This window comes from Python bivittatus, unplaced genomic scaffold (assembly GCF_059951505.1).
Source record: "Python bivittatus isolate LINGU-HERP-01145 unplaced genomic scaffold, Pbiv_v1 ctg000590_np1212, whole genome shotgun sequence".
Taxonomy (NCBI): domain Eukaryota; kingdom Metazoa; phylum Chordata; class Lepidosauria; order Squamata; family Pythonidae; genus Python; species Python bivittatus.
In genome coordinates, this window is record NW_028277086.1 from 30,029,291 (window position 1) to 30,042,256 (window position 12,966).

Sequence of the window (12,966 nt, forward strand, 5' to 3'; positions counted from 1 at the left end):
GTAGTTTTGTGGCTATGCTTTATTAATAATATTTATTATAATATTTATAATATTATAAATAATTATAACCCTAACCCTAACCCTAACTTGTATTCAAGATGCTGGAAATAAGCTTGGTTCTGAAACCCCAGAGCAAAAAATGCTTGGAATGAAAAGATATACACAAAGGAGTCACCTAGCCACATTTACCATTTTTCTCAGCAAAGCCGCAAGACAGCATCGAGCTTCTAGGCTGGAGGTAGAGCTGCTGAATGCTTTTATTTTCTTTGTTTCTGGACCTGGATAATTATTTATAATATTTATTAATTTATAATAAATATTTATAATATTTATTAATAAGGCTCAGCCTTATTCTCTCATCCATGGACTGGTGCTGGTGTGTAGAGACAAGACAACATACATATCTGTATACATTGGATCTCTGTATGATGTCCAATTTTGATAGCATGGACTCTTCTCCATGTTGTGGAACTTAGGTACATAAAGTACGTGTTTTTCCAGTGTGAGGAGAAGGTGGTTCAGGAGTTTAATGATGGGATTGAGATACAGTTTTTCATCTTATGTGTTGGGTTAACTCATGTGAGGAGGAATGTAACAACATTACTGTAGACAGTCATAAATGGCTTTAAACTGTGCCATGATTGCTGTTGTTTACTCATCAGTTATCAACTAATTCTGTTATTACAAAATGGACTCTTTTTTTTCCTGTTCCTTTGTGTTTCACTACAGTTTTTGTAACTGTTGCCTTGTTCTTTGTTTAGGGACATGTGTAGTTAATTTGTTCTAATTTCTGTTTTGTTTTCAAGATTTGGTTGTTTTTAAGCTGCGAAGTTTTCTATTGATTTTAAGGTGTAAAATGAATATTGGAACCATAACTTCAGAAATGTGACTATGGTTTCTCACTAAACCAAGAAACAAATCCTCAAGGATAGAAAAGCTAAAGAGAATATTAAACATATATATTAAAACAACTCACAATAACTGTAAATATTTAAAGCTTTCAAAATACATAAGCAAGTCTTTGAATGGAAGTATGAAATTAACATCTGAAAACCATGCAGAGATGCCAAGCTTCTTCCTTTAAAAGATTGGCTATGAAGCCGTGTAAGTTGCTTGTTCTGAATCACCTGCCATAAATTACTATTATAGATGACTAGTTTATTGATCAGGCCCCTGGTTATTGTTACACATTAAAATGCGTGGCAGGAGAAAGATCATATCGCACCTCTATTAGTATAGATGACCAAACACCATAGGTAGAAAAAACTACAACTTGGTAAATTGGCCATTTGCATTTGACTCCTGTGTCCAGCCACAGATTGTCCATATCTCCAGTTTTGAGCTGCCTCATGTTTACTCCTAGAATGAAGATGCTGATCAAGTGTTTAGGGATATAAATAGAATCATATATTCTTTGATGGTGGTTCTTTTAATATATATTTTTCATACAAGCTGGCAAGAATATCAATGGGGAATAGGGCAGTGTTAAATACTAGTACAGAATTAAGTCTTGAGGAAGTTGGACAGGCTCTATTAAAACTTTCCCCATCCTAATGTTTACAGAGGTGATGGAACTGCCACTGCTAGAATAGCCTGGTATTAAACACCAGCCAGCATAGTGACATTACAGGTAGACTTCACTTAATGACTGCCCTGTTTAGCAACTGTTCAAAGCTATGACGGAGCTGAAAAAGTAACATTACAACCAGACCATGCATTTACAACCATCTCAGTATCCCTGCAGTCATGTAATCGACATTTGGGCACTTTTCAACTGGGGGGAATTAACAACCATCACAGGGTCCTTCAGTCACATGACTGCCATTTGTTCGCTTCACAGCCAGCTTCTGACAGTCTGGAGAAGCCAGCAGTAAAATCGTGGTCATGTGATGTCTCGCTTAACGAGCCCGATGATTCACTTAACAACCAAATGGGAAGTGACATCATAAGTCTGTCACAGTCATGTGATGCTTTGCTTAGCGACTGCACTGCATAGTGACAGAGTTGCCAGTCCCAATTGTGGTTGCTAAGTGAGGTCTACTTGTAATGTTGGGTCTGGGAATCAAATGGAGTTCAAAACTATCAAGGATTCCTGGTCTAGCTTAATTTATAAAACAAATATTCCAATGTACAGAACAGTGTCAGGCAGATGGGTAGAGCAGTTGCCATTTTCATCTTCTGTAAGGCTTCTAATCTAGTATTGTCCAGGATGCTGTGGGAAATTGAATTGGAGATTCCCAGACACAACCATCTTGTGTTATCCCAAGATTCAGGACTGCAGTAGCCCATTAAGGTGAAATTCATTAGACAGCATTTTGATATACCAGGGACTCTTTTCACACACTGACTGTGCATAGCAGGTTAAACCATACTGAGATCTGTGTCAGATGGGGTCTTGGAGATACACTTGGGATTCAAAAGAGTCTTGCTTTTCAGTACTATGTAGTGAAGAAGCATTCTTTTCAAAAGAAATGTAAAACTTACATTAATTACAATTTGACATATAAATAAAATAAACAAACTATTGCTATCTACTTGTATTTAATACCTGTTGGGGTTTGATACATTTCTGAATTGTCACTTGAATATACCAACCACAAAGTAGTGCATATTACACAGAACTAAATACTTAGTCCAATAAATCATACTATATACAGTATACTCATCCCTTTACACACCTAGAACTGACTACTGCAATATATTCTACATGGGACTGCTTTCAAAGACTAACCAGGAGTTACACTGTGTACAAAATGCAGCAGCCTATCTAGTGGCAAGCGGCAGTACCATAATTACTCAAAGCCAGTGATGTGGTACTGCAGTTACTTGCCAATAGGCTTCTGAGTACAATTCAGTGCTGGGTTCAACCTATGAAGCCTTTTATGGCTTGATGCCTATCTAGCTTCAGGACCATCTTATAAAGTAGAACTGATCCATCCAGTACCTTATCCCTTTTACATAAGGTTCAGAGAGGGAAACCAAGCGACAATGTTTCCATCTTCCCTTCATCTATTTGGAACAGCCTGCCTCTGGATATCTGGATGGTGTCCCCATAACAGAAATCACTGCTTTTTTGTAGAGCTTTTAATCTATAAATGTTTTCTGGATGCCAAAGAGGGTTGATGGATATTTTTATTGGTTTTAAGTATTTGTTTTATTGTTTTTGTCTGGAGTCAGCAATATATAAATGTCATAATATTTAAAAAATAACCCTTGAAACGACTTATGTCCTAACTGGTATCCAAGCCAAGAAAAAGAATTCAGAGCTTCAAATCTATTCAAAACAGAACTGTGGGTATTGTGTGGAATCAACATTGTCGTGTATGACTTGAGCAAGATAGCAGTCTACTCTGAAAATGAATGACAGTGATGACATTCAATGATTTTAAAAGATTCGTATGGTTGACCTTGTTTAGCTCTTCTGTAATACAGGTCACTGACTACTCCTTTTAGATATACTTGCATGGTATACTTTACATTTAACAGCATTTTTATTAGTAATACAGAAAAGATCAAGAATTTGTTGCCTGAACTATTTGGCACTTTTATTGGCCTTACAACATGCTACCCTGCTAAATAAATTCTGAAGATTAGATGTCAGAACTAAACATGTAGCAACTCACAGGCCACAACAACGTAATTTTCTTTTCTTTTTTCTTTTTAATTTTACATTGCTCTGAACTGTAGGTTCCTAAGCGCCAATAGGTTGAGTTCTATCTTGAATAGGCAACATTGGCATGTGTTTTCCCAGTGTGAGTTCCTAGGCAGAATAGAAAACTTGGCTCCTTTCAGATGTTGTGGGTCACCTCACCTTAAGTGAATGTTTCTTCCCAAACATCCTGACAATTGCTACTTTTGTTCTAGAAAGTCACTCTGAGAAAGCACAAGAGTTGTATATTGTTTGTTGTTCCAAGATTTGAAGAAGCTTAGCTGATGTATTTTTCCAAAGTGCTCAGGATGCAGGTAGTGATGGGAGACATAACAATTTAGTTCTGCTACTCTACTTCAAACATGCCCCCACTAAGAAAATTCAATTAACACTAATTCTGCTTTCTTTTTTATGGTAAGGTTAAAGCATGTCCCTCAGAGCCAATTTCTATTAGTTATCCACCCTCTAATTTAGTTCTGATATTGTTTAAGGTTTGTTTGGCATTTCTATGTAGACCTTTTGTAAGCTACCCAGGGCATTGAAAAATGAGGAGGTAGGGATATAACATCTATAAATAAGTAAAATGGTTTTCTAATAAGGCATTCAAATTTTCTAAGTAGCAGTATTCAAGGAAAATTATTTTCCTTCTATATATACTATATTATGTATAAAAACCTGGGTCATATTTTTAATGTAATACACACCTTTGAAGTATTAAGAATTCAATAAAAGTTTCATTTAGTTACATCCCAGTCTCCTCCTTGACATTTCCCTCTTCTTCTAGTTCTAGTCTGCACAATCATACAAAAGAAAGAGTTCAAGGCAATGTGAGGAATACTTATCTTCCCACTTTTGTCACTGCTTGGATAATTGGTAAGAGCAGGTGAGCCCAAGGAAAATCAGTTCCTCATCAATGCCCTCAGTTTTTGTTCCTGTAAATTTTTATTTTCATCTATTGAATATATTGAATCAATGTCACTCCATTACATTAAACACGGGGGAATTACAGACTACGTTTAATAGGGGCATCCTCTCGGGGTTATATGCATGGTAAATGGGATCACCTCTTTTATTTTATCCCCTGAAGCACCTTAGGTTTCTCCTACTGAATTTCATTAATTAAGGTAGCCCCATTATATCAAACAGTTTTGTCCTTGATACTACAGAGGCAAAAAGTGGTGAGGGGAAGAATGCCATGGCCTGTAGGCCATCCACAGGGAAAGTGTTGTTTATACTCTTTTTTCCCTTGCAGCCTTTTTTGCCTCACTTAATAGTAGACCAGCCCTCACTCACTGCATTCAGTAAGAAAGAATATTAAGTGGCTGAGGAAGCCAGCAATTCTTCTCCAGCTCATATTTTAATTTCCTCCAAGGCATCCTGTTCCTTGCTAACAGCCCTGAAAAGATGCTCACCGCAAACACTTGAAGCTATATCAAAATAGGATTTTGAATCACATTTTTTTTCAAAGTAAAAATACACTAAAGTTGGTATTAATCAATGCAAACTGAGAACAATTGCTCTGGAATATTTCATTTAGAGGCTGATGAATTTCAAAAGGAGCTACACCACAACTTGTGGGTTGCCATTCGCAAAAGCAGTGATACTTTACATTGCTTAACAATGTGTGAATAATTGTCACAACCTATAAGAATTATTTTTAAAGCTCACCTTAAGAATGTATTCTACACCTAATACAGATTATGCAGTACTGCGGGTACCACAATCAGAATCATTTACTGAAAGTACAGTGGAAATTGTACCATTGTTAAGCTGCCATTCAAAGATCTTATTATACATGAAGCGAGCATCCCATCCATACATAACAGCCTTTCCTGTCAATCACACTGTAGTTCTGTACAGATCTAGCATCAGATTTGATTATTAAATTGGGAGAGGCTATAAAACATTGGTTCTGCATCAGAACGATCTGATCCAAGATGGAGCTGAAATCAAAAGCTTCTCCTCACGTATCCACTACATTGCCAACCATTTATTGAATTGCATGTTCCAAAAAGAATGTAGTAAAAAGAGTAATAAAAGGAAGAAGTCCCATATATCAGTTGAAAACAATTTGGTCGACATTCAAAGCAGCAATTAAGACAAGGAAGAAGATGTTAGGTATTAAGATCAGCAAAGCCATCCTATCCCCCAAAGTCCACAGCCTAATGAGGAATAAGCATACAAGTAGTCCTTGGGTTATGACGGCAATTGGGACCGGGATTGCTGTTGCTAAGCAATGTGGTTGTAAAGTGCAATGTCACATGACTACATCACTTAGCACCAGCAGTCCCAGGCAGACCCGCTTGCTGTCATAACCCCAAGATGCATGGGTTGTTAAGCAGGAAGAGGCAGAAGTTCCAAGTAAGGAGTGGCGGGGGGGTGCCACGGGGGGGGGATGCTGCAGGAGTTGCAGGAGGCTGGGGGAGGGCTGACACAGGCTGTGCGTGAATTGTGGGAGGCCAGAGGAGGGTCACCACAGGTTTTGCATGGTTGAGGGGGGTGCTGTGAGTAGTAGAAAAAGTGGGAACAACTTACCAGAGCAACTTGTGACCTTCCTGCCAGCTTCCCCATTGACTTTGCTTATGGGAAGCCAGCAGGAAAGGTCACAAATGGCCATCACGTGACTGCAGCTCCCTGTGATCTCGTAATTGTGAGCCAGCCACCCAAGTGCTTAGATTCCAATCACATGACTGCGGGGGTTCTACAGTGGTCAGAATCTTGAGGACTGGTCATACGTCCATTTTTTCAACGCCACCATAACTTTGAACGGTCATTGAATAAATGGATGTAAGCCAAGGACTACCTGTATTCAATAACTTAGGCAGTTCTTACATTAGAAAACTGGTGGGAGGAAAACTGGTCCTCATTTAGCGACTGCCTTATTTAGCAACTGTTCACAGTTACAATGGTGATTGAAAAGTAACTTTACAACCAATCCCCACATTTATGACCTTCACTTAACTATTGAGTTGCCAGTCCCAATTGTGGTCGCTAAACGAGGACTACTGTAGAAGGGAAAGCCTAGCTGGCTAAACTGAACAATAGCACTCTTATTACATAGGGAGAGTATACTGTATTAATGTGTTAAAAATCCTGCTTGACAAATAAAAAACAAACATCAATAAAGCCTAGCATGTTATAAAAAATAAATAAAATAAACCCATACAATCTGTATTTCTGTACTGGGTAGGGTACCATTCTACAACCTGTTGGCTTTCAGATGCTTTCAATTCCATTCTTGACTTAGGTAGAAAAAGGCTAGACCTGGGGAAAAATTCCAAGCTGAAGGTCTCCAGATGTAGTGATCTTCGCTGATCTCTGCAGAACAAAAAGGAAAGGGACTGCTCAGGCCTTACAAAAAACAGGTTCCAGAATCAGAGCAAAATGACAAAGCCTATAATGTGTAACTTACCCAAATACAGATAGTTGTTGAACATGAAACAAAACCCAGTAAAATATGTTTCTCCTCTTCTTTTCTCTTAATGAACCACAATGTTGGTCCTATGAACACTTATTTTGCTTTCACTCCATTAATTAATTAATTAACAATTAAATTTAAAGTCACCTTGGCCAAAGCAAGGCATGATTTTAATTAAAACAGGAGGATACAGATGGAAAGACAAGGAACAAGAGCCAGTTTGGTCTAGTGGTTAAGGCACCAGGCTAGAAACCAGGAGACTGTAAGTTCTAGTCCTGCCTTAGGCATGAAAGCCAGCTGGGTGACTTTGGGCCAACTCACTTTACAGGGATGTTGTTGTGCGAAAAACAGGAGGAAGGAGTATTACGTATATTCACCACCTTGAGTTTTTTATAAAAATAGTACAGGCAGGATAAAAAATCTAAAAAAAAAAAAAATCAACCACTACAGGTTGATGTTCCTTCAAGTGTTGAAAATGCACAAAAGAGAAAACACGAATGAGTCAATAATTTGGCCAGTATCCATCCTTAGCAGAATATTCTCTGCTATCCTTTTTGGGGGAAGAAAAAAAAAATCATGTGCTTTATATAATGCAGTTTATATCAGTTTTATAATTGCTAATTTGTCAGCTTAAGTACCTTTTGATACTTTTTCCCCAACATCTGCCTGTTTTATTTTAAATTTCAGATCAATTAAAAATGCCTTAATATAGACATTTAATAGGCACTATTAAAATATCTGTAAGCAAAGAAGGAATATGCTTCTCTGTATTTTGCTATGTTATACTGCACTGAAATCATTTAATGTTTAATTCATAAAACAAAAGAAAGATTAACACTTTAATTTCTGATTAAAGATCTGGAATTCTACTTTCCATGGCAGATTGGGGTACAGGGGTAAAGAGGGGAATCATTTTGCTAAAACTAAAAAAGGACTAGATGCTAGATTAAATTTAAAAAATAAGACTCATACGAGTATAACTTTGATCAAAACAGTGCACAGTAGTACACCTTTTTTACAAGGAAGTCTACTGAAAAAGCACTAAACTTACAAAAGCCATTGAAGAAGAAATCATGGGGCCTTGATAGATCACATGCTGATAACACTACTGTTGGAGTTTCAGTGGAAATCTGGTTCAGTATAATTAACAAAAGGATCTGAACTGCACAAAGACAAGAATAATTTTTACATAGAATTTTGAAAAAGGCTTCAAAGCTCTCTCACTAGCTAAAAATGATGGACAATGCAAGCAGAGTTTAGCTCAAAGAAGGTGGAGAGCAAGTTATCTGATAACTACATGTGTTTGTCAACTGCAAAGGGTAAATTACCCCAAACCTCTATTAAGTGCATCTTCGTTTCTACCCCTTCTTAAAATTTTTCGGTTATGATCCAACTCTCTTGAAGTTTGAGGAGAAAACCACAAAACCTTCAAAGAGCAGACTCCTAGTAGATGAGAAGTAAGCAGGGATATAGTAAGCATACCATAATTTATAACATCTTATGAGTAATGCCTATGGAGGTCCAAAATTTCTCTAGGTGGTCTCCATATGACTGGAGGCATATATCCCATTAAGCCAAAATATGGTAGGCTTGTTTTTGGCTTACTGTATAAAGTGAATCCAGCCATGCAGTTTGTAAACTGTGGTTTATGGATTAGTGCAGTTTATAAATTCAGCCAATTGTTACTTTCTCAAAAAAAAAAAAAAAAAAAAACCTTAAATAAACCATGGCCTGGTGCAAAGTCAGCCAATCATCTATTGTAGTCCATATTTTAGCCAGAACTAACAGTGCCACGGCTGAATCTCAGCAACCAACTCAAGATCTACTACAGCTCCTCCATGTACCCATCCCAGCAGTGACCACAGCAAACTCTGATGGCAGCAAAATGGGATGCATACGTTGATTTCATCAAATACTGCCATTACATATCTCTGTCCAATGTCTGATATAAATACTGTAACTAAGCCATGGCATTGGCATAACATCATCACATTTTGTCTCTCATCTTATTTTCCATGTGGAGTCCGATTTTCTTCCATTACAACTATTGTTTTTACTGTTTGCACACACCAAATAAATAATAAGAATATAAAAATAAAGTACAAGAAAGGTGCTACTATATACATATGTACATAGTTATGGAACTACCACAAGTGCCTACTACGGAAGAAGAGGCAATGGGAGTGACTTCCTAAAATGCCATCAACATGTTATTTTTGAGAGCAGGTATGAGATTTCATGTAACTATAATACATATCACAGTGGAAGTTTCACATATTACTTTTCTTAAATTAGAAGATAAACATCTGGATTCTTGATTACTGAACTCCAACCCAAATAAGCAGAGAAAACATACATGTAATACTATTGCACCCTCCAATGAAGAATCCAAACAAAGGCTCTTTTTTCTGTTCCCACTGAAATGTTCTAGAGGAGAAGGATGCAAGCCATAACTGACAGACTACGAAGGAGAAAGGATTTATTGAAGAAGCAGCACCTATTTCAAATTAAATGTTAAAATGCCTTGAGAATTCCATTTAATTTACAGATTAAAACATCCCATGTCTACACAAACTTATTAGTCAGTAACAAACTTGTTATTTCCATTGCTCAATATTTCTCTTCTTCTTGTGGGGAAAAAACCAAAACTTTTCCAAAGCTACATTTTCCTTTCCTGGTACCACTTCTGTTCCTTCCCCACCAGCAGAACACACCAGTGTTAAAGTTCAGATTTGACATAACATTATTGTTGCAAGATCCACTTGCCTAATTTATCACTAAAAAATAATGCGAAGTGGAGTCATGTAGGGATCATTAGAAAAGACTCCTTACAACTCCAATAGTATTTTCAGTTACAGAAGGATTGTAATTTATTATTGTAAATAAATTGCTGAATACTTGCAATTTTTAATTCCTTCTTGTCCTATTTTCTCTGCACATTGGAATTGCAGCATGTCTGCAATTATGAGATCATTAATATCCATAATATAACAGAACCTTTCAAAGTATTTCCTTACCTTTAGGAATCTATATAGCTCCATTAGCTTTAATGAGAATCATGTGCACATATCAAGGAGCAAATGGGCCAATTAGACCCAGTACAAGGTATTCAACTCATCATGAAAGTCATACTCAAAGTTATTTTTAAAAAATGCATATGAATATAAGTTCTATACCAGCACAGAACATGCCTGCCAAGTAGTAACATAATTCAAATATTGACTATTCCGGTTTTGTTGCTATTACTGCAATGGTACAGAAATGTATACTGTTTGCTAACATACAATGCATGTTGAGGCACACTGTACTAAACATCCTGGTATGTAATTCCTTGTATGTTCTTTAATAAGAGAAAATGCATGCAGTTTGAAAAAAATGTTGCTATTTACAAGACTCCTTGGTTAACAACTACTTGTTCCACAACTGTTCGAAGTTATGACGGTGCTGAACAAATGGTACTTATGAGCAATCCTTAAAGTTCCAGCCCCCCCAGCACTCGCAGTCACATGGTCACAATTCAGGTGCTTGGCAACTGGCTTGCACTTATGACAGTTGCAGTTTCCTGCAGTCACATAATTGCCATTTGCGAGCTTCCCTGCTGGCTTCCCACAAGCAGAATCAATGAGGAAGCCAGCAGGGAAGGTCACAAGTCTGTCCTGTAAGTCACTACTGTGGCTTTTTCTCCTGAGGAGCCCCAGCTACAGAGTACGAGATCTCGTACTCTGTAGCACGTGTGCCCACAGAACGTGCCTGTACTCCGTAGCGCTGGCATGCACGCCTGGCTGTGTTTGCCACCGACACACCCTCCCCCACCCAACAGAGGTCACCTCCAGCCCTGCTTGCGTCATGCCTCACAGGTCACCCATGTACTGTCCCCACCTGGCAACTGTCACCCTCAGCCCTGCCATGCTTGCGCGGCCTTACCTATCTACTGGCCTGCTTGCAAGCCGCCTGGGACTCATTTAACGACCTGAAATGCTTGCTTAATGATGGCAACAGGAGTGCCAGGACTGCCGTCACTAAGCAATGCAGTCATAAAGTGCAATGTCACAGGTCTGCATCACATAGCGACAGCAATCACAGCACTCCATTCCCAATTACCGTTAACTCAGGACTGCTTGTATACACAAACATTTTTTTTAACCCCAAAGATAAATCATATAATAAATTGTTTCAAATTCATGAAATGACCTGAACTCCAAACATTGGGGGGGGGGGGAGAATAGGGCTACATTTCAAAACTCACACAGCTGCAGAAGTGCTTCACCAGTAAGAACAAGAAAAACTGAGTTTTACCCCCTTATGTGTTCAATGAAAAAAACAAAAAATAAAGTGCGTGATTCTTTTACCTTATGAAACATCAGGATGCTAAATAAATTGCTCAGCAATTTTCATAAATTGGCTAAGAAGGAGGGGAATACACCTAAAAGGAACCAGATCCAAGCTTTCATTAGGCTAAGCTCAGGTATAGCCTTCGCTGAAATATTATTTCTTTAATAATTTTATTTAATTTTAATTAAAATATTTATTCAATTTATACGCTACTCCACTCCCAATGCCTTTGGACTGTTGGCATTGCAAAAAAGCTCTGCCGCCTTTGGAAAAAAAGGGGGGGAAAATAAGATGCGGCATTGCAAAAAACGGATGCCTTTGAAAAAACTAAAAAAAAAAAAAAAGTCATGACAATAGTCTGCCCAGAAGTTATTAGCTACGCGAAGCCTCAAAGTTCACAGGCAGTCTCCTTTCCAATATCACTTGCCGCGGGACAAACACACGCGCAGGCGCGACCATTCCCCGCTCGGGGAAGCCTCCGCTCTCCCCCGAACGGACTTCCCCCCTGACGTCTTCGGAGTCGCCCCGCCCCCGCGCTTGTTCCGAGGCCTATTTTCCTCCACTCGTACCTCACGAAGCACCACTGAGCGCCTTCCCTCCGCCGTGATTGGGCCCACGCGCCGCTCGTCAAGTAGCCGAGCCCATCGAGCGGCTTCGCCCGAGGATCCCGGTTCTCTCTTCGCAAGAGGCCTTGGAAAGATCATGAGCTTGCAGAGTCCAGCTCACGACGCGGCCGGCGAGATTCCGGGTCTCCTTGGGAAGCCATTTTTAATTCCTCCCTGGGGCGGAAGTGAGAGTTGCTCAGAGTAGCATCGTGCGAGCCCCGTAGCCCCCAACCATCCAACAGGGGTTCGCTCTTTCGAAGTCAGGTCTTATTTTGCTTTGAAAAAGAGCTCGGTTATGATCCATCCGCTCATGTTGGGAGGGGGTCTGAGGACGTAGGTAGGGTGGGCGAATGATTTACAGGAGTCCTCAAAGGTCGTGGGACCCTTGCAGAATGAGCGGCAACGCTGCAGGTTATCAGGCTGGGCTGTGCAACGGCTCAGCGCTGTAGACCATCAGTCAGCGTGACCGCTTAGGCGCGTTTGACATTTCCCTTCTTCTGCCCAAACGCTGCTTCGGGCTCCCCACAGGTGAGCTGATGTTCCTCAGGAGCAAAACTCAGCCCTTGTATCAAGCGCCTAGTGGTCCGCAGTTATTCGCAAAATAATCCCGAACTACCAGATTCTCCAGCCAGAGAAACGACCCAAGTTAAGCAGAGCGTGAACTCCTGCCTCGCTCTCTCAGCCGCAGTTAAGAGAAACTCCTGGCGCCGCTTCCCTAAGGAGAAAATGAAACATCTGCTAACGATGGGAATGGAAGCGCCTTTTCCTATCTCTATGAGCAAAACAGAGACTCAGACTTACAAAGCGGCCAGGAAGCAACCTCTCTAGGAGATGGGAGAGAGTTTAATCAGCGTTTCCTGTTTCTTCCTCACTTGTCGGCTCCCATCCGGAGCTACTGGGCGCGCACAACCATCGATGGCGATGGAGATGACGAAAGCGGAAGGAAGAGAGGAAAGACAGCT

At 39.5% G+C, this 12,966-nt stretch overlaps 1 protein-coding gene across 1 annotated transcript in view; it reads right to left on the reverse strand.

Annotated features, from left to right (window-relative positions):
* Window positions 1–12,901, reverse strand: part of LOC112542609 (uncharacterized) — a 163,643-nt gene extending 150,742 nt beyond the window's left edge. The window contains exons 1-3 of the mRNA XM_088149214.1: window positions 12,806–12,901; window positions 11,969–12,719; window positions 6,856–6,967 (exon numbers count right to left, since the gene is read on the reverse strand). The gene's annotated coding sequence lies outside the window, so the exon portion shown is untranslated. The remainder of the gene's footprint in view (window positions 1–6,855; window positions 6,968–11,968; window positions 12,720–12,805) is intronic.
* Between the last annotated feature and the right edge of the window lie 65 nt (window positions 12,902–12,966).